Below are 22,442 nucleotides of genomic sequence, written 5' to 3' on the forward strand. Positions count from 1 at the left end.
AAGCTAACCAAAAATCCTTGTTGCCTTCCTCCAGAGGCTGATGATTCACACCAGGGGGTGGGCCAGGCGGTTGGCTCCGCCCACCGAGGAGGACACAGCTCTGGAGGCGGGAGAAACCAGGCAGATAAGCTCAGGGAGTGAAGGAGTAAACAGCTAATATGAGCTAAGGAAGTGAAAGTAGAAGCGAAGTAAAGTGTAAAGGAGGAAAGCAAGAGTGGTGACAGAGGGAAAGCCTGAAGTAGTCCAGCTGTGTGCAGGACAGGTCAGCAAGGTCAGTAACGGCGGTGACTGTCTGGAGGGGGACCGTTTGGAAGTTCCTGGAAGGACCGCGGACGGGTAGTGGCCCGGCTGTCTGGAGCAGTGTTCCGAAGGACAGTCAGCACCAGGGCAGGGGCCTCTCGGACCCCGGCAAGGCTAGGAGTCGCCATAATTTGCCGAATCCGTCAGTGAAGGGGACGTAGATCCCCCAACAACCAAGTCCCGATTGAAGGCAACAGCCCGACCAGTGTAGGAGAGACACCGCCACCGCCAAAGCACCAGTTTCTTAGGGCCAGCGCCTGCGGGCAAAGAGTAGAGCTCCCCCGGTCCAGCTTGAAGCCGGGGAGCGGGTTACCGGTGGGGACCCATCGCAACCAACAAGTACACCAAGGTGCTAGGAAAAGGGACATCACCGTCACCTACCGGGAGAGCAAGTGCAGCCGTCCGTGGGACCGTCTTACCAGCCGTTTGGTTTACCGCAAAAACTGTGTCATCGTCTCAGGCTGAGTGAGTACCACAGTGCCGCACGGCACAGCGCTGCCCCCTCGTCCCTGCGCCCACCAGGCCCTGCACCTCCCAAATCATCACCGGGCCCCGGGATCACCAACCCCTACCCACGGAGGGGCAACACAACACCTGGCTGCTCCGCATCACCATCCCCGGGACCCCCGTATTGAGCAGCGGTGGTGAAATCACCACAACCGTGGGTGGCGTCACGGACAATAATCATCCCCACACCCAACAAACCCCCTTTCACTCACGGGCGAGGAGTGCCGCTCGAGAACCCCCGGGATCCGGCCTACAGCTCGAGCCACCACTGAGCAGCGGCCGCCGGACCCGAGCAGAAGGGGGTGAGCGTAGTGTGCTGACACCCTCCTCCCCGCCCGCGACATATATAAGATTGTACAGTCCCCGGAGGTAAAGCTTGGAGAGAATCCTGGAGCCTCGAAGACAGTCAAACAATTCTGGTATAAGCGGCAGTGAATACTTATTCTTGACTGTGACTTGGTTTAGTCCTCTATAATTGATAAAAAGACGCACGGAGCCCTTCTTTTTCTTTACAAAGAAAAATCCGGTTCCAGCCCTTGAGGAAGACTTATGGATTAATTATTTTGCTAGATTCTCCTTGATGTATTTGGACATGGCTAGGATCTCCACGTATGACAGAGGGTAGATATGGCTGTGTGGAGGAGAGGAACCAGGGAATAGGGTATTTGTACTGCCTATGTGGTGGGACTATCTAAGCCTCCTTCTTGTTGAAGTCATCCGCCTGTGCCCAATAGGCGAATGGCAGGCCTAGAAGGTTAGAGGGAATCACCTGCGGATGAGTGGGACGAGCTGAAATGAGACATTTTGCATGACAGGACTGACTCCATCTGAGCACATCTCCGGATCTCCAGTCCAAGGCAGGCTCATGTCTATGGGGCCACAGCAGACCCAATAGTAGAGGCTGCAACATTCCTGGTAGCACATAGAGAGATATTTTCTCCTTGTGCAGCATTCCCACCAGAAGTTCAGCTCAGTGATGAACTGGATAACCTTGGCCAAAGGCTTACCATCCACAGATGTCACTGCTATGGGAACTTGAAGATAATGGATGGATGATGGATGGGAATTCGGTAACAATCTGCAACAGCCTGTTGTACGAACTTCCCTACTGAACCAGAGTCCAGAAAGGCCAATTTGGTGAACCAGGTGCATCACATAACACGGATATGGATTACGGTGAATAGGGCTTGCTCTCACCTAGGGTCACCTACAGATCTAGGGTCTCCTACAGATCCTAGGTTTAGATGTTTCCTGGCTTCCTTGGCCAGAAATCGAACAGGTGAGTAGGACTTCAGCAGTAGAAGCACCCTTCTCTGGTGTGACTGACCTCCCGGTGGAGCTTTGAATCTGATCCACCTCCATGGGCTCAGAAAGAGCCACGGAGACTGCGGGTTGCGGCATGATGGGTCTCTGGAATGAAGGGGCAAGGTGTAACAAGCTTTTCTCTTGGTTTGCCTCTCTGGATCATTCTTGGAACCTGAGGTCTATACGGATAACCAGGGATACCAGGTCATCCAGATTAACAGGCAAAGCTCGACCAGCCAGCTCGTCCTTGATCCTATCGGGCAATCCTTCCCAGAATGCAGACACCAGTGCTTCATTATTCCAGCACAGTTTGGAGGACAGGGTGCGGAAATGGATGGCATACTGGCTTACGCTGAGACTCCCCTGGCAGAGTCAAAGGAGTGAGGATGCTATCTAGGAGACCCGACCCAGCTCGTCAAACACCTTGAGGTGCTGCTTAGGGAGACATGGTGCTGCAACAGCTGGCCCCAGGGGTATGGACAATGACAGTCTTAGATATGGCAGGTGCAGCTGCGACAAGTACTGGAATACAGATGGGTATTAGGATACAGAACACAGGGAGATAGTAGCTGCAGCAGTACAAGGAACCTGACATCTAACAACGTATAGACCATGTTTCTCAGGCACCTCGCATAAGGGAGGATGGTGCCTTAAATACCTGGTGCCTCTCAGCTATAGGCTGAGAAGCACTTCCAGGTTAGGGCATACTGGCCCTTCAAGAATAGGTGCAAGATCCCATGACCCCATCTTATGATACCCAGCCATCATAAAGCATATGTTTACAGGCTGCAGCCGTGTGCATTATCTTTGCTCTGCATCAAAATAAGATATTTGATATATGATCAGAGGTGGAGTACCGTGGGAACCTCCAGTTGTGATCATAAATAATCTGAGTGATGTCACTGCTCATCGCTGTGTCTCAGTCTCTGCCTGAAGCTCACAGTGGGCGGTCAAATTCTATGCCCATGTGCTGTCACTTCAGATGTAGCGGAGCTGGAATTTTTTTGGGAGTTAATAAAGGGGTGGAAGAGGGTGGGTTTTTTTGCATTTTATTTCAAATATAGGATTTGTTTCGGTGTTTGTGTTTATTTCTTTTCACTTACAGAGTAGTAATGGGGGTCTCATAGACTCCTCCCATTACTAATCTAAGGCGTAGTAGAAATTGTGAGCTGTTATTAACCCCTTTATTACCCTGATTGCGACCGCAGCAGGGCAATTGGGATGAGCCAGGTAAAGTTCCGGAATTGTCGCATATAATGAATGCGACAATGCTGGGTGGCTTCAGGCTGCTATTTTTAGGCTGAGGGGGGCAATGAGCATGACTCTCCTCAGCCTGAGAATACCATCTCCCAGTTGTTGGCTTTATCATGGTTGAGTGTCAAAATTGGTTGCGACCGCACACCAGTTTTTTTTAAATTATTTATTTAAATAATTTTTAAAAGAGTCGCATACAGTCCCTCTTATTGTGATACACAGCCAAGATAAGCACATGGCTGGGGGTTGCAGCATGTAGCCATATGCGTTATCAGTGCTGGGCATCATAATCTGGGGGGACCTTATGCCAATGTTTTTATTTATTTATTTATTTTTACAACAATAGAGAGGCACGTATACACAGCATCTCTGATTGAAAGCAGAGATGTGGGTACTGACGGTGGGCGGGGGAAGCAGTGCATATGTATGAGGTTATGAGCGGCCCTAAAAATAGCATTACATCTACATGGGAGACTCGGTAAGTATAACGTGCCTGCTCCAATCCCCCATCCCTTCTACCACCATTTTAAACTGCCAGATTATGGTCTCCATAAACTTATATGGGGACTAGCATCTGGCCAGATATCTGGGATGAATTCTGTGCCCGAACTGTTTTTTTTAAAACCCAGTTGGACCCATCGATCCCAGATATCTGTGAGTCCGCCCATCACTGTAAGAAATCATTTTTTCTTTCTTTAGAAGTATGTCTATTCTCAAAAGGAAATTAACTTTACTTTTCATAATAGTGTTGGTGTTACCACTTGTGCCCAATATTGTAAAATATGCCTTCAGGTAGTTGCCACTAATGCGGACGTCACACGGGACGATTTATCGTGCGATCACTTGAGCGATCGTACCCGTCCCCGTCGTTTTTGCGTCATGGGCAATTAGTTGCCCGTGGCGCACAAAGTCGTTAACCCCCTGTCACACGCACTTACCTGCTGAGCGACATCGCTGTGGGCGGCGAACATCCACTTACTGAAGGGGGTGGGACTTTCGGCGTCACAGCGACATCACACAGTGGCCGGCCAATAGAAGCGGAGGGGCGGAGATGAGCAGGACGTAAACATCCTGCCCACCTCCTTCCTTCCGCATAGCCGGCGGGACGCAGGAAAGCTGTGTTCATCGTTCCCGGGGTGTCACACGAAGTGATGTGTGCTGCCCCGGGTATGATGAACAACCGGCGCAGAGAAGAAGAAACGACTTTTTGAAAATGAGCGACGTGTCCACGAGCAACGATAAGGTGAGTATTTTTGCTCGTTCACCGTTGCTCGTAGCTGTCACACGCTACGATATATCAAACCATACCGGATGTGCATCACTTACGACGTGACCCCGCCGACATATCGCACGATATATTGTCTCATGTGACACCCGCATTAGGCAAGCAAAACATATTAACATATATAATGTGTGGGGAACCACTCATTTGAGCTCACTTATCAATGTAGCAAACAGGAACACTGTCACTTTAAAAGTCCAGCAAGTTTATTGCATACATATAAACTGGCTCTTTCCAGCAATATAGCAAACACCTTCTTGAGGTTTCAAAGGGACAAACCCGGTTTACACACCGTTGCTTATCAGAACAAGCAGATCCTCTTTCTCTCACACAATCCTTCCAGCCTCTGCATACTGACCATGTGTCAAACAAACAGACTCCATCTAACAAAATGGGACACCCTCATGGGTGGAGGATATGAGTCTTTTAGTACTATAGGTCCCAAAGTCACCATCTTACAAATGGCTAGACTATAGTAGAACAAGTTTAACATGGATGAATTTATTCATAAATGTATTCTGCAAAACTACCACAAGATGGTGCTAGTTTTCATCATTTCAATTACAATGTGACAAGTGGCATTTAGCAAATAGTGGACTAGACATGAGTATTATTTGAGTAACATCAAATCTATTTGTATTGGTAAAACTAGGTGTGGGAGACTGAAACTGATGCAAAGATGGTTCAGTTTGTTTTTTAATTGGACAATTGTGGGTTATAGATCCTTTAATGACAAAAAAATGTATAATTGGTGGAGAAAGGTTTAATTTGATGGATCTAAGTTAGCTTTCAACCTTTGAAACTATGTAACCCCTTCTCATTCACCATGTTTGCTGCCGTTAAAATAAAAATAATTCTACTCACCTCCCTGGCTAGCGCTGTTAGAGTGATGTCAGCAATTGCTCTTCCGGGGCTCACATGATGCTGCAGTGAAGGAAATAATTATTTGATCCCTTGCTGATTTTGTAAGTTTGCCCACTGACAGACATGAACAGTCTATAATTTTAAGGTTAGGTTAATTTTACCTTTGACATAAAATATCCAACATGAAATCCAGAAAATCACATTGTATAAATTATATAAATGTATCTGCAAACTAAATTTGTAAGCCAAGTTATTACTGTACTACCCTCTCTTCCTACAAACATGAGCACTTAGGTAGGCAGAATATCAAAGTAACAGAAGTGCTCCTGCACATGTGCCGCCCCCGTGCCAGTAGCCGGGCTGCTGCTCGGATCCGGATCCGCAGTGGCTTGAGGGGTCTCCGGACCCGGGGGTCATGCGGCCGCTCAAATGAAAGGGTGGCTATATACATGGGGGATTTTGGAAAGTTCGTGACGCCACCGACGGTGCATGGTAATGTGAGGGACCACTGCTGCGGTTGGGGGGTGATGATGTTGCGGCAGCCTGATGTTTAACACCTCCGTGGGTAGGGGGTTTGTATCCCGGGGCCCGTTGATGGTGGGATGGTAGTTGAGTGCCGTTGGGGATAGGAACAGGGGTTTTCAATGTACTCACTCAGTCCCGGAATAACTACACCGACAGCTTATAAACCAAAATTCGGAGTGCCACTGTAGCCTGTAGGGAGCACGCTTGGGTCCGTGCCCTTGGTGTTGCTGTTAGCCTGTGGCCCTGGCCTTGGCACCTTAGTCTCTGTTGGACCCGTGGGTATAAAACTCTTTGGGTCCCGCTCACCCGTATGGCTAACGGAGTGAGCTTGCTCTCAGGGTTCACGCATAGGATTTCTTTGGATTGTAGGGGGAAAGTGCTATTCCATCGGTGCGCTAGTAGCCCTATCTTGGAGTGGGTTGGGGATGACACTTCAAGTCTTCACCCCCGACGGGTAAATTACCGGAACGCGTGAAGCTACTTTCCGGCCTGGGGTCCACGTACCCCGTCATGCCCTGGCCCCTGCCCGGTGGTAGCTCAAGGCTGCCGGCCGCCCTCCTCGGCAGTCCGTGCCCCTTGACACTGTCCCCTTTGACCGGGGTTCCAGCTCCTACCAGGCCCAGACCAACGTCTGCCACCTAGTACACAGGAGCTCTCCTCCGTGGCCTCTCCTCACGAGAGCTACCACTACACCTCCTCTCCTTTCACTCCCTCCTCACTCGACTCTCACTGCTCAACTGTCACTTTCCTCACTTTCCCCTCACCAACCCCCCATGTGGGTGGCCCTATTCCTTCAGGCCCCCCAATGGTGTGTCTGGTAGGTTAAAGTGGGAAGTGTTCCTAGGATTTTGATTGGTTCAGCTGTTAGGAACACCAATGGACCAGGATCCGTAACCAAGGAGGGTGGATACTGTGCAGAAGGGCAGATTGCACAATACCCTGTGATGACCTGATAGGCCAGGGCGTCACATACAATTAACAGAAGCACACATTTCAAGAATGCCGTTGACATCAAGAATTAGACAGGAGTAGTAGAAAAACAAAGATATCATTTCCTGGCAGGCTTAAGGCCCAGTCACACACAATGACTTACCAGCGATCCCGAAAACGATATAACCTGATAAGGATCGCTGGTAAGTCGCTGGGAGGTCGCCGGTGAGATGTCACACAGTCATACCTTTTCAACGATGCAATAACGATCAGCGACCTGTATAACGATCTCGGCGGGCGTTGGGACTGTGTTAGAAGGTTGTTGGTAGATGTCAAACACAGCGATACGTCTTTCCCAGCAGGACATCGCCTTTGAAGAAAATGGTCCGGACCATTCGCAACAACTAGTGATCTCACAGCAGGGGCCTGATCACTGGTAGGTGTCACACATAACGAAATCGTCATAACGAGAAACTGTAACTCAGCAACAATCTTGTTAGCGATCTCGTTGTGTGTGATGGGGCCTTTACACAGTGGAATATGACCAGTTTTGAGAATTATCACCCTTCCAAGAAAGGGCCATAAGAGAAGCAAACACTTCAGAATAATGAACTACCAATAAAAAATTGCAAAGCAGGGGGGTTTTTGGAGGCCTTTGAGAAAAAAAATGGCCTGTGGCTAGGGCTGAGTGGATCCAAACTGTAAAAGTCTGGATCCACGCGGTTTCAAAGATTTCCAGGTGCCGGACCTGGATCCGGGATTCTGGGTGCACGATCCGGATCCGGCACTGGGGAAAATAATTGAAAAATAAAGAAAAGCAGAAATAAAACAGTGTTTCATAGTTACCGAGACTCGGTGTCATGGTGGCACACTACTTCCGGGTCGCGCATTCACTTCCTGTAGTGTGCATCGTATACACACAGCTTTCCGTATTTTCCCTGTCCACCGGCCGTCCTCTCATCTGTGATTGGTTGCAGGCACATACGCCCCCAGCCTGTGACAGTATCTGGCAGCCGTGCAGTCATCGCGGCTCAGTCATTGTCTGCACAGCATGCGGTCGTGCTCTATGGCCGCTGGCTGTGTTATGTAGCAGAGCTGAAGCGGCGTGGGAACTCGTGTGGATTACGCCAGACCTGTAGGGTGTTGGGGGTTAATAAAGAGGTGAAGGAGGGTGTGTGTTTTGTACTTTTTTCCAAATAAAGGATTTTTCTCTGTGTCTGTGTTTATTTACTGTCATTTACAGGTTAGTGTGATGCAGGTATCTCATAGACGCCTGTGCTATCACTAACCTAGGATTTAGTAGGTAGCAGCTGTGCACTGCTATTAACCCCTTATTACCCTGTTTTCCACCGCTCCAGGACAAACGAGAAGAGCCGGTATTGCACCGGGATTGTCACATCTAATAGATGTGGCAGTACTGGGCGGCTGCGGGCTGAGAATACCAGCCCCCAGCCGGCTTTATCTTGGCTGGGGATGAAAATTAGGGGAGACCGAGCATCGTTTTTTAAAAAATGTATTTAAATAATAATAATAATAATAATAATAATAAAAAAAAAAAAAAAAGCCGAATCACCGACACAGCCGCGCACACTTCTGACAGGAACGTTTATTTGTTTCTAGGTACATGCACGCTCATGTTCAGAGACCAGCAAGCCATGCCGACTTGCACGAGTCTGACATTGCATCAGGGCCGGCCTTAGCCTGAATGGTGCCCTGTGCAAAACGGCCCTTTGGTGCCCCCCCCCTACTAATTTTTTACCCAGTTTCCCAGGAAACAAACGAGGACAGGCGGCCATTTTTTTTATATCCTAATAAAATTGATCTCTTCAAATGTACAATAAACTTCAAATTTGTGCTGGAGAATCTGCACCTCAAATCCATCATGTCTGATCTCATTCTTTTAGAGGCTTTCCGATTTCAACCATTTATGCTGTATCCCTGGATATTACATGATGAATGGTACATGCGGATCTCACCTATGGGGTGCACATGTATCTGGAGAATGAGGCGCTGCCGCTCTTCGTAGAGAGATGATATACATTCCTATACACTTAGAGCGGCGCAGGTCGTGGCCCCATTGGTGGGATCAGCATCTACTATACAAATCCTGAGGATAAATGTACCAGATGTACCAGATGATACCAGACAATGCACGATGGAGCCGGTGGCCGATGCTGTGTGTACTCTGGACCAAAAAGTCCAAAATACAAATGTTAAAGGGGAATGTACGACAGTAGAAAAAATCTCTGCTTTCTATGTAATAAAGAGTCCTCAGGTTATATGTGTCACTGCCTGTCAGCTCCAATGACCTGAACACACTGAGGTGCAGCACCACATACACACCATAAGAACGGGGGGTGCTGTGTATGTGTAGCTGCCTCTCAGCTAAAATGACCTGAACAGACTGAGGTGCAGTACCACATACACACCATGAGGGAGGGGCACTGGGTATGGAAGAACTATGGCATATATACTGTAATCCCTTTATTAACCAGTTTGGGCTCACACCTGCTGGCAATGCTGCAAATAATTTTGTTGGAAAATTTGTAAGATAAATCCACGCCAAATCATGTGATATTCTGCAGAATTTCCTAATACACACCTCAGCTGCTGCAGACCCTCATCATACACATCTCAGTTGCTGCAGAACCTCATCATATACATCTCAGTTGCTGAAGAACCTCATCATGCACACCTTCTATGCTGCAGAACCTTATCATACACATCTCAGTTGCTGCAGAAACTCATCATACACACCATCTATGCTGCAGAACCTCATTATACATATTTCAGCTGCTGCAGAATCTCATAATACATCTCAGCTGCTGCAGAACCCCATAATACACATCTCAGCTGCTGCAGATCCTCATAATACACCTCAGCTGCTGCAGAACCCTATAATACACATCTGAGTTGCTGCAGAACCTCATCATACACATCTCAGTTGCTGCAGAACTTCATCATACACACCTTCTATGCTGCAGAAGCCCATAATAAACATTTTAGCTGCTGCAGAAACGCATAATACACCTCAAATGCTACTGTGGTGCCCTGGACAAGCCAGGTCGTCACAGGTACTACACCAACACACCCCACACCCCGGCTAGGCACACCGAAGCCAAACACAAATCCTTGTTGCCTTCCTTCAGGGGCTGATGTCCACACCAGGGGGTGGGCCAGGTGGTTGGTCCCGCCCACCGAGGAGTTCACAGTCCTGGAGGTGGGAAAAGGAGTCAGATTAGTTTTGGAGTGAAGTGGTAGAGGAGCAGACTGACTGTGTCCGGATGTGTGGCCCGGGCACTCAGCAAGTTTGGCAGACAGTGGTAACCGTCTGCAGGAGAGGCTTATTGGAGTGAACTGTACGGACCGGGGACGGGCGGTGGCCCGCCGGTACCGGATCGGGGAGTGAAGAAAAGCCAGCACCATTCGGCAGGGCCTACAGACCCCGACCAGGCTAGGAGTCGCCGTAAAACCAGTCAAATCCGTTAGCGAAGGGAACCGCCGGGGTTTCCCAGCAGCCAAGACCCGATTGAAGGCAACAGCTCACACCGTAGAGGGAAACACAGTCACCACCAAGGCTACAGTTCCCAGGGCCAGAGCCTGCGGGCAAAAGGGGCTCCCTCAGCATCCATCCAAGTTGGGGAGCGGGTTACCGGTGGGAAGCCATTGGAACCGTAAACACGACACAGGTGCAGGGAAAGGCAGTCACCATCAACCTACCGGGAGGAGAACAACCGCAGCCGCCTGTGGGACCCGTCCATCCAGCCGTTTTGTTTGACCAGAGACTCTATGTGAATTACTGGCTGAGTGAGTACCACCGTGCCATGCTGCCCCCGCGACCCTGCACCTCACCAGGCCCCGTAACCCGCCTGTCATCCCCAAAACCCTCATCAGGGCCCCGGGACAACCAACCCCCCTACCCACGGAGGGGAGAACCAACATCCAAGCTGCTCCCTGTCATCACTCCTGGGATCCCCGTCCAGAGCAGCGGTGGTGTCACAACTTCACCACAATCGTGGGTGGCGTCACGGACAATATCCCCAAACCACACACCAACCCCCTTTCACTCACGGGCGAGGAATGCCGCTCGAGTCCCCGGGATCCGGCCCACCGCTCGAGCCACCACCGAGCAGCAGCAGCAGCCGGACCCGAGCAATGGGTGAGCGCAGCGTCCCCTCCTCCGTCCGCGACACTACCGATGCATTACATGGATAGAATGGTCTTCATACTTACCCTAAACCATTACATGTGATGTGCAGATGGCAGTGACGCCATGTCACGTATCAGACTCCAATGTTATTTTGCTACAAGATAAGTTCTCTGACAGCTGATTCCTCCAGCACGACCCCCGGGTGTAAGGAATCAGACACTGGCTCCATTATTGCAGTCTTGTATAATTAAAGGGGGTGTTACACACAGCTATATAGCTAGCGATATTGCTGGTGAAAGCACACGCCCCCGTCGTTTGTGCATCACGGGCAAATCGCTGCCCATGGCGCACAAAATCGTTAGGAGCCGCCACACAGGACTTACCTGCCTAGCGACGTCGCTGTGTCCGGCGAACTGCCTCCTTTCTAAGGGGGCGGTTCGTACGGCGTCACAGCGGCGTCACTAAGTGGCCATCCAATAGCAGCGGAGGGGCGGAGATGAGCGGGAAGTAACATCCCGCCCACCGCCTTCCTTCCGCATTGCCGACGTAAGCTGCAGTTTGTTGTTCCCGAGCTGTCACACATAGCGATGTGTGCTGCCTCGGGAACAACGAACAACCTGAAACCTCCTCAATCAACAATTTTTTAAAAAGGAACGACAAAAAAAAAAAAGGAACGACGCATCAATGATAGACGATAAGGTGAGTATTTTCCATCGTTAACCGCTGTTCCTTGCTGTCACATGCAACGACGTCGCTAACGATGCTGGAGGTGCATCATGGAATCCATGACCCCGGCGATATTTCATTAGATACGTCGCTGCGTGTAACGGGGCCTTTACTCTAATGCTGCCACGTTTCAGATAAAACACATTTAATATCTGTCCGGGGACAATGCAACCAGGATGACGAGCCCAGGAGGCCGGTCCCTGGCTGCAGCTGCAGGGCACACTGGCATCACGTCACAAGCTCTGCCTGATGTCATTACACCTATCCGGGGCCACAGCTGCAGAGCAAGGGTGAAACAGAGCCAGTGGCCAACTGATCCTCAATGGTGTTCAACCATGCATCCGAGGAAATAGCAATGGCCACCATCACCCACAGGCCAAGTCATTTTGCCACTGCATAAATTACACCATATACATGACACACATACAGATAGATGGATGCAGGGTCGGACTGGGGTGTGTGGGGTCCACAGGAGGAGTTAACTCTAGAGGTTACACAACAACTATATGCAAATACCTGCAGGAGCCCCCACACAGCCTCCTACGTGCAGCAGGAGCCCCCCACACAGCTTCCTACGCGCAGCTGGAGCTCCCCACACAGCCTCCTACGCGCAGCAGGAGCCCCCTACACAGCCTCCTACGCGCAGCAGGAGCCCCCCACACAGCCTCCTACGTGCAGCAGGAGCCCCCACATAGCCTCCTACCCGCAGCAGGAGCCCCCATACAGCCTCCTACGCGCAGCAGGAATCCCCACACAGCCTCCTACAAGCAGCAGGAGCCCCCACACAGCCTCCTACATGCAGCAGGAGCCCCCACACAGCCTCTTACGTGCAGCAGGAGCCCCCACACAGCCTCCTACGTGCAGCAGGAGCCCCCGCACAGCCTCCTACCTGCAGCAGGAGCCCTCACACAGCCTCCTACGCGCAGCAGGAGCCCTCACAGAGCCTCCTACGCGCAGCAGGAGCCCCCATACAGCCTCCTACGCGCAGCAGGAGCCCCCATACAGCTTCCTATGCGCAGCAGGAGCCCCCACACAGCAGTAAAAACAGTAAAAACGCAGTGCTGGGACTGGAGGAGGCAGGAAATTTACGACTTCTTACCTCTCTGCGGCGCCCCCCCCTGAAGCATAGCCGTCGGCGCCCTGTGCGACTGCACAAGTCGCACATGCCTAAAGCCGGCCATGCATTGCATCACCGGCACAGCCGTGCACACTTCTGACAGGCGCGTGCATGTGTTTCTGAAACACATGCACATTCACCATACTGACCCACAAACACTTGCACTGCTTTCCCTGCCCACCTGCCTCCTGTGATTGGTTGCAGTCAGCTGACACGCTGACACTCAGTGTGGGGGCACATCTAACTAGAACCAATTATACGCGCCGGTGGATGGGCAAAACAATGAATATTGAATGGTCAGCTCCGGAAGCAAAAAGCGTGATCCAAAAGGAGTTTGCTGCCATGGTACAGCCTCGGGTGAGTACACCACGTGTGATCCTACCCCCCTATCCTCTCCACAAACATTTTTAATCTCCAGATTCTGGTCCCCATAGACTTATATGGACACCGGAATCTGGAGCAGATCCAGAATTTTTTTTCAATCCGGCAGTGATCCGTCGGTCCCAGATTTTGGCGGATCCGATCAACTCCACTTATGGCCAATCCAAAATAGAAGAAACTTTCATTGGATAAATAGGCAGACTTCTAGATAAGATGATACATATATCACAAAAGTGAGTACACCCCTCACATTTTTGTAATATTTTATTATATCTTTTCATGGGACAACACTGAAGATATGACACTTTGACACAATGTGAAGTAGTCAGTGTACAGCTTATATAACAGTGGAAATTTGTGGTGCCCTCTAAATAACTCAATACAGCAATTAATGTCTAAACTGCTGGCAACAAAACTGAAAACACCCTTTAGTGAAAATAGCCAAATTGTGCCCAAAGTGTGAATATTTTGTGTGGCCACCATAGTTATCAAGCACTGCCTTATGCACACCTGTCCTCCATTATTTTCCCAATGAAACCAAGTGTCACCTTCTGCAGCTCCTGTGCTGCATTCTATTAAGGTATACCTTGTTGCTGACCCCCCTTCCAAACCCCAAAAGGATCTTTATTAGTGATGAGCGAGTACGCTTGTCACTACTCGGTACTCGCACGAGTATCACTGTACTCGGGCTACTCGGTGGGTACCGAGTAATTTCGCGATACTGGTGCTGTACTCGTGGTCTTCATCCCTGCATGTTGGCGCTCTTTTGAGAGCCAGCCCTCATGCAGGGATTGGCTGGCAGACCACTGCAATGCCACAGCCCTGTTAGTTGTGGAATTGCAGTGATTGGCCGGCCTTTATACCGGTGGGCGCGCTGTGCTCTGCACACAGCCATCTCGTATTCCCTGCTTTCCTCGCCCACAGGCGCCTATGATTGGTTGCAGTGAGACACGCCCCCACGCTGAGTGACAGGTGTCTCACTGCACCCAGTCACAGCAGCCGGTGGGCGTGTGTATACTGTGCAGTGAAATAAATAATTAAATAATTCAAGAAACCGGCGTGCAGTCCCCCCCAATTTTAATACCAGCCAGATAAAGCCATACGGCTGAAGGCTGGTATTCTCAGCATGGGGAGCTCCACGTTATGGGGAGCCCCCCAGCCTAACAATATCAGTCAGCAGCCGCCCAGAATTGCCGCATACATTAGATGCGACAGTTCTGGGACTGTACCCGGCTCTTCCCGATTTGCCCTGATGCGTTGGCAAATCGGGGTAATAAGGAGTTAATGGCAGACCATAGCTGCCACTAAATCCTAGATTAATCATGTCAGGCATCTCCACGAGATACCCTCCATGATTAATCTGTAAATTACAATAAATAAACACACACACCCGAAAAAATCCTTTATTAGAAATAAAAAACACAAACCAATTCCCTCGTAACCAATTTAATAAGCTCCAAAAAGCCCTCCATGTCCGGCATAATCCACGGACCTCCAGCGTCGCTTCCAGCTCTGCTGCATGGAGGTGACCGGAGCTGCAGCAGACACCGCCGCTCCTGTGAGCTCCACGCAGCAAATGAGGTGAGTAGCGCAATCAGCTGCTGTCAGTCAGGTAACTCACGGCCACCGCTGGATCCAGTGATGGCCGCGGATAACCTCAGTTACAGCTCAGCTGATCGCGCTACTCACTTCATTTGCTGCGTGGAGCTCACAGGAGCGGCGGTGTCTGATGCAGCTCTAGTCACCTGCATGCAGCAGAGCAGGAAGCGACGCTGGAGGTCCGTGGATTACGCCGGACATGGAGGGCTTTTTGGGGCTTATTAAATTGGTTACGAGGGAATTGGTTTGTCTTTTTTATTTCTAATAAATGATTTTTTAAGGTGTGTGTGTGTGTGTGTTTATTTACTGTAATTTACAGATTAATCATGGAAGGTATCTCAGGGAGACGCCTGACATGATTAATCTAGGATTTAGTGGCAGCTATGGGCTGCCAATAACTCCTTATTACCCCGATTTGCCAACGCACCAGGGCAAATCGGGAAGAGCCGGGTACAGTCCCAGAACTGTCGCATCTAATGTATGCGGCAATTCTGGGCGGCTGCTGACTGATATTGTTAGGCTGGGGGGCTCCCCATAACATGGAGCTCCCCATCCTGAGAATACGAGCCTTCAGCCGTATGGCTTTATCTGGCTGGTATTAAAATTGGGGGGACCTCACGCCGTTTTTTTTAATTATTTAATTATTTATTTCACTGCACAGTATACACACGCCCACCGGCTGCTGTGATTGGGTGCAGTGAGACATCTGTCACTCAGCGTGGGGGCGTGTCTCACTGCAACCAATCATAGGCGCCGAAAAGCAGGAAAGCAGGGAATACAAGATTGTTTAATGAGCGGCCGGCTTTTTCAAAAGAGGAAAAGCCGCCGGAGTTTAGTGAACAGCTGTGCAGCGCCGCGGCAGGGATCGGGGAACGGTAAGTATGAGAGAGGGGGGAGACTGACCGACAGACTGTGAGAGGGGGACAGACAAGACAGAGAGAGACCAACAGACAGACAGAGAGACCGACCGACGGACTGAGGGAGATAGAATGAAAAAAAAATTACCAACATCGCTAGTAAAAAGCACAAAACGTGCGTTTTGGACATCGGAGTGCCACACAATGTTTTCACGTAAAATCTTTCATGTAATCTCAAAAAGTAACATACAGCAGCTCTATCTCACGATTGGGTATGTGCCCTTAACATTTCCGCCATGAAAATTCATTTTGGTGTCATTTTGGAAGGTTTTCTGGTGAGTCCGTAAAAATGGCGTAAAACTCGGACAAAATTGTTCACAGCTGTGACTTTTGAGTGATAAATGCTTCAAGGGGTCTTCCCCATGCTGTTGCCATGTCATTTGAGTACTCTTCTAAGACTTTTGTGACATTTTTCTTGTTTCTACATGCTGCCGGGGGGTCATTTCATAAAAATACTTGGGTCTCCCATAGGATAACATTGGGCTCGGTGCTCGGGCCGAGTACACGAGTATCTTGGGATGCTCGGCCCGAGCTTCAAGCACCCGAGCTTTTTGGTACTCGCTCATCACTAATCTTTATAAAATCTCACCATTGTCTATGCAAATTAGTTCTGTTGGCCAGATGGGCAGGCTCTATTTCGTATCCTGTCCTCCCTCCTGCCACTCTTCGCCGTCCTCCTGTCATGATTGACAAGGATGGCGCCGCCATCATCATCCACTCTGCTGCCCAAGTCTCGCGCATGCGCAGTTTGCTCTGCCCCTATAGCGGATCTAGCTTAAAAATACTTTCCCTCTCGCGCGCCGGTGATGTATCTGCGCAGGCGCGAGATCATGGTCGTGAACGAGGATGACGCGGCTGGCAGTTCGTGCACAGCGCCAACCATGATCTCGCGCCTGCGCAGATACATCACCAGCGTGCGAGAGGGAAAGTGTTTTTATGCTCGCCCGTGATAGGGGCAGAGCGAACTTCGCCTACGCAACATTTGGGTAGCAGAGTGGATGATGACGGCAGCGCCATCCTTGTCAATAATGACAGGAGGACAGTGAAGAGCGGCAGGAGGGGGGACAGGATACGAAATAGAGCCTGCCCATCTGCTCAACAGAACTAATTTGCATAGACAACGGTGAGATTTTATAAAGTTCTTTTTTGGGTTTGGAAGGGGGGCTAGCAACAAGATGCACCTTCATAGAATGCAGCCCAGGAGCTGCAGAAGGTGATACTTTTGGTTTAATAGGGAAAAAACTGATGACAGGTTCCCTTTAACTCTCTTGGGAATGGAGTTCTCTAGAGCTTCACAGGAGCCACTGGAATCCTCTTCAACTCCTGCTCCATGATGACATCATGTAACTGGTGGATATTACAGACTTTGTGCTTCTCCATCTTCCGTTTGAGGATGACCCACAGATAAAGATGAGCGGACCATTGGAAGCTCGGGTTCTGCAGGTTCAGCTGTACTCTAGATAAAGTTCTGTCCTGGACCTTGCCCAAACTTCATTGGAAGTCACTAATTGGACAGCTTAGCTCTGCACCTACATGCAGCAAGCGATAAACAGAACACTTCCAGGGGAAGGAGGGCAGGATTTTTTCATATTTTTTTTTGTGCACACTACATCTGATAACGCTGATTTTACAACCAGTGCGAGCCATTCTAGCACTGCCGAGCACCAAATGTACCCAAGAACAGAGATGCTTGCTCAAGTGGTTTGTATACATAAAGAACCCAAACTCCGAACTTGATCATTGATTCTGTTGTGAAGCCTGTATTTGATATGAACACCGAACTTTATAGTTCGGGTCTGCTCATTCCTACCCACAGATGCTCAATAGGGTTTAGATCTGGAGACATGCTTGGCCAGTCCAGAACCTTTCCCATCAGTTTCTTTAGCAAGGCAGTGGTCATCTTGGAGGTGTGCTTGGGGCTGTTATCATGTTGAAATACTGTCCTAAGGCCCAGTTTCTAAATAGAGTGGATTATGCTCTTCTTCAGTATATCATAGTACTTGTTGGCATTCATGTTTTCCTTAATGAACTGTAGCTCCCCACAACTGGCAGCACTCATGCAGCCCCAAACCATGAGACTGACACCACCATGCTTGACAGTAAGCAAGACACACTTCTCTTTGTACTCCAACCCTAGTTGTCACCACACACGCTTGACACTATCTAAACCAAATGAGTTTATTTTGGTCTCATCACACCACAGGACATAGTTCCAGTAATCCATGTCCTTAGTTGGCTTGTCTTCCGCAAACTGTTTGCAGGTTTTCTTTTGGATCATCTTTAGAAGAAGCTTCCTTCTGGGACAACAGCCACACAGATCAATTTGATGCAGTTTGTGGCATATGGTCTGAGCACTGACAGGCTGACCCCCCCTAACCCCTTCACCCCTCAGCGATTTTTTTGTTTTTGTTTTTTTCCTCCCCTCCATCTCCTTCTTTCAAGAGACATAACTTATTTTATTTTTCCTCCAATATAGCCATATGAGAGCCTGCTTTTTTTCTGGGATGAATTGTACTTTTGAACACCACCATTCATTGCACATATTGTACATGAAAATGAGGACAAATGTGAAGAAATTGCCCAAAAAAGGGCAATGCCACTGTGTATTTTGGGTTTTTCTTATTTACCATCCTCACTATATTGTAAAACTGATCTAGCATCATGATTCCCCAGGTCAGTCCAAGTTCATTGAAACCAAACTTATATAGTTTTACTTTTATCTAAATGATGAAAAAAAGCAGAAATTTGTTAAAAAAAATTAATTGCACTTTTGTCGTCATTTTCCAAAACCTGTAGCATTATCATTTTTCAGGATCTGAGGCTCAGTGACAGCTTATTTTTTGTGTCTTGATCTGACGTTTTGTAATTATACCATTTTGTGCAGATGCGATGTTTTGATTGCCTGTTATTGCATTTTAATGCAATGTTGCGGCGACCAAAAATCCATAATTCTGGCGTTTTGATATTTTTTCTCGCTACACTCTTTACCGATTAGATTAATTGATTTTATATTTTGATAGATCGGGCATTCCTGAAAGCAGAAATACCAAATATGTGTATTTTTTATTGTTTTATTTTCTATGGGGCAAAAGGGGGAGGGGAGTGATTTGAACATTTAGGCTGTCATACTGTGGGGACTACATTAGGCAAACTCATACAGTATGCGGGCTACTATTGAAGCTATTATACAATGTAGGGACTGCTGTAGGGACAATTAATCAGTGTGTCAGCTACTGTGGAGGCCATGTGTGGACTATTGTTTTGGTGGAGCTGTGGGCTCATCATACTGTGTATAGGGTCCTCTGGGATTGTCTGCTGTGACACTACCATCTGCTCCAGTCTGAACCCATCTCCTGACCTCAGCTTTACCCGGCAACCTCTACCTCCTCTACTCGTTGGACTCTGCTCTTGTACCGCTTCGTGCTCCGGCAACCGTGCATCCAGGCCCTCTGGTGGGGTGACCGGACAGTCCCTGTATAGGGGTTAGCTCTGAGTTGCTTCACTGGGGGAGTCCGGTGCACGGCCCAGAGGATCCACCACCCGGGCGTAACACCATTACTGTTATAGGGGCACTCAGGTTATTGTGACCGTCAAAGGAGCACATGGGGCATTATTACTTTCTAGGAGCAAAATGTGGACGCTTTTCTAGGGCACTTGCACAGGTCATTAATATTTTCTACCATTAATATTTATTACCATCTAGAGGGCACAAAGGAGGCATTATTATCACGTGGTGGCATTACTATGTGGGGCAGTAAGAGGAGCACCGTTTTTGTACTGCACAGCAGGTGAGGTAATACAAACACATACGGCAGCAGCGGCTCAGTATTATTGAGGTATCAGGAGGATGAGGAGTTTGTGCAGGTTGAGAATAGATGGGATGGTGTCGGAAATGTGAGAAGTCATATGTATCTTTGATGTAATCTCTGCAGACAAGTCATGGCTGGAAGAAGTTGTCATGTTGGTCTGGGCCAGAAGGAAAAGATGGGAAAAGTGAACGACTCCATCCAAAAGAACGTCAGCTGTAAGTTTCTATCTGTAACTGTACTATAATCTCTTGTATGTGCTGATGACTGCATACCTCAATATTAGGATAGGTGATATATATACCAGGATGGGAGACATAGGCGTCATGATTGGGGACATTACTGCATAATGAAGGGGGGCAATAAATTTGTCTTTATATGATTTAGAATGCTACAGGTGCCCATACATCTAACCAATGTCCATAGGGGGGCCCAGTTTTTGATGCTTTTTTGGTGCAGTTTGTGGTAACATTTTAGTCACCACGGGCTGCATGCTTTTCCTTCCCCAGCAAAGTCTATGGAGATTTCAGATTTGCTGTACGCACGTTGCTTTTATTTGGACAGCATTTTTGTGGTGACCACAAAAATGCAGCATGTTAAATCTTTTTGTGTCTTTCACACATTGGTGATAAAAAAATGTATATAAATTTTGATAAAAAATTTTTTGCCCCAAGATGCGTTTTTTTTTTGGCCACAGGGTGCATTTTTGTGATTACCACATACATGCAGTCTACGGACATAACTTCAGGGAGTAAACATTCAAAGTATGAACATTACTAATTTTTCAAAATTTTTGTCAATTTCAGATTTTTTCATTAACACAAAACACAGTGATCTAAATTTACCGCTAGCATAAAGTACTGGGTATCACAAAAAAAACAAACAAGTGTGCCGCCCCGGCGCAGACAGGGGTGCTCGAATTCGGAGTGGTCGTGGCTCGAGGAGTCTGGACCCGGGCTCGGCAAACACTCCGATCCTTGAAAGGGGACTATTTACAGGGGAAAAGTTTGTGACGCCACCTGCGGGTTGCGGCAATGGGAGTACCACCGCTGCTGGAAGGAGTACCGAGGCAGATGGTGTGTAGCAGCAAGGTGTCAGTCCCTCCACAGGTAGGGAAGGCCCCGGACTCTGGGGTTTGGTGGATTTGGGAAGGCAGCTTTGGGAGAACAGTGTACTCACTGTGGTAGTTGTGGTGTTGGATGAGGTTTATAAAGTAGACACACACTGTAGTTGTCGCGGGCGGGGAGGAGGGTGTCAGCACACTACGCTCACCCCCTTCTGCTCGGGTCCGGCGGCCGCTGCTCAGTGGTGGCTCGAGCTGTAGGCCGGATCCCGGGGGTTCTCGAGCGGCACTCCTCGCCCGTGAGTGAAAGGGGTTGGTTGGGTGTGGGAATTGGTTATTGTCCGTGACGCCACCCACGGTTGTGGTGATTTCACCACCGCTGCTCTATACGGGGGTCCCAGGGATGGTGATGCGGAGCAGCCAGGTGTTGTGTTGCCCCTCCGTGGGTAGGGGTTGGTGATCCCGGGGCCCGGTGATGGTTTGGGAGGTGCAGGGCCTGGTGGGCGCAGGGACGCGGGGGCAGCGCTGTGCCTTGCGGCACTGTGGTACTCACTCAGCCTGAGACGTTGACACAGTTTTTACGGTAAACCAAACGGCTGGTAAGACGGTCCCACGGACGGCTGCACTTGCTCTCCCGGTAGGTGACGGTGATGTCCATTTTCCTAGCACCTTGGTGCACTTGTTGGTTGCGATGGGTCCCCACCGGTAACCCGCTCCCCGGCTTCAAGCTGGACCGGGGGAGCTCTACTCTTTGCCCGCAGGCGCTGGCCCTAAGAAACTGGTGCCTTGGCGGTGGCGGTGTCTCTTTTACACTGGCTGGGCTGTTGCCTTCAATCGGGACTTGGTTGTTGAGGGATCTACGTCCCCTTCACTGACGGATTCGGCAAATTATGGCGACTCCAAGCCTTGCCGGGGTCCGAGAGGCCCCTGCCCTGGTGCTGACTGTCCTTCGGAACACTGCTCCAGACCGCCGGGCACACAGCCAACGGGGTCCTTCCAGGAACTTCCAAACGGTCCCCCTCCAGACAGTCACCGCCGTTGCTGACCTCTCCTGCACACAGCTGGACTACTTCAGGCTTTACACGCTCTTTCTGTTCTGTCACCACTCTTGCTTTTCCTCCTTTACTACTTTTCTTCCTTCACTTTCACTTAGCTGTTTTCTCAAGCCCCTGCCTGGGCTACTCTCTCTTGTCCCTCACTGGACTCAACTGCCTGCTTTCTCCCGCCTCCAGAACTGTGAACTCCTCGGTGGGCGGAGCCAACCGCCTGGCCCACCCCCTGGTGTGAATCATCAGTCTCTGGAGGAAGGCAACAAGGATTTTTGGTTAGCTTAGATGTTCCTACCTGGGATGTAGGGTGTGGAGGTGTGTGACCTGTGTCCCCTGGCTTGCCCAGGGCGACACATTCCCCCTTAGCAAAATGCAGACCGTCCGCGGGCTGCCGTCCAACACCGGTTTTATTTTTCTGTAAAAGATAACATAGTAATAATATAACATATTTACATTTTTAATAATAACTCTTCCCAAGACGGGAGGCACATTTCTTAAATGTTGCATAACGGTTTACGGTTACCGCTCTCTCCCACCCAAGCAACCTGGCCCTGATGCTGCCCCTAAAGCCCAGGCAGCACCCCTTGACCCACAGTCCAGCACACGGTACCCGAGCGGGATCTGTCCTTCCCTCCAGAGGGTAGCCACCGGTTCCTTTGGTGGCTGG

The sequence above is a fragment of the Anomaloglossus baeobatrachus genome, chromosome 1, assembly GCF_048569485.1.
Source record: "Anomaloglossus baeobatrachus isolate aAnoBae1 chromosome 1, aAnoBae1.hap1, whole genome shotgun sequence".
NCBI lineage: Eukaryota > Metazoa > Chordata > Amphibia > Anura > Aromobatidae > Anomaloglossus > Anomaloglossus baeobatrachus.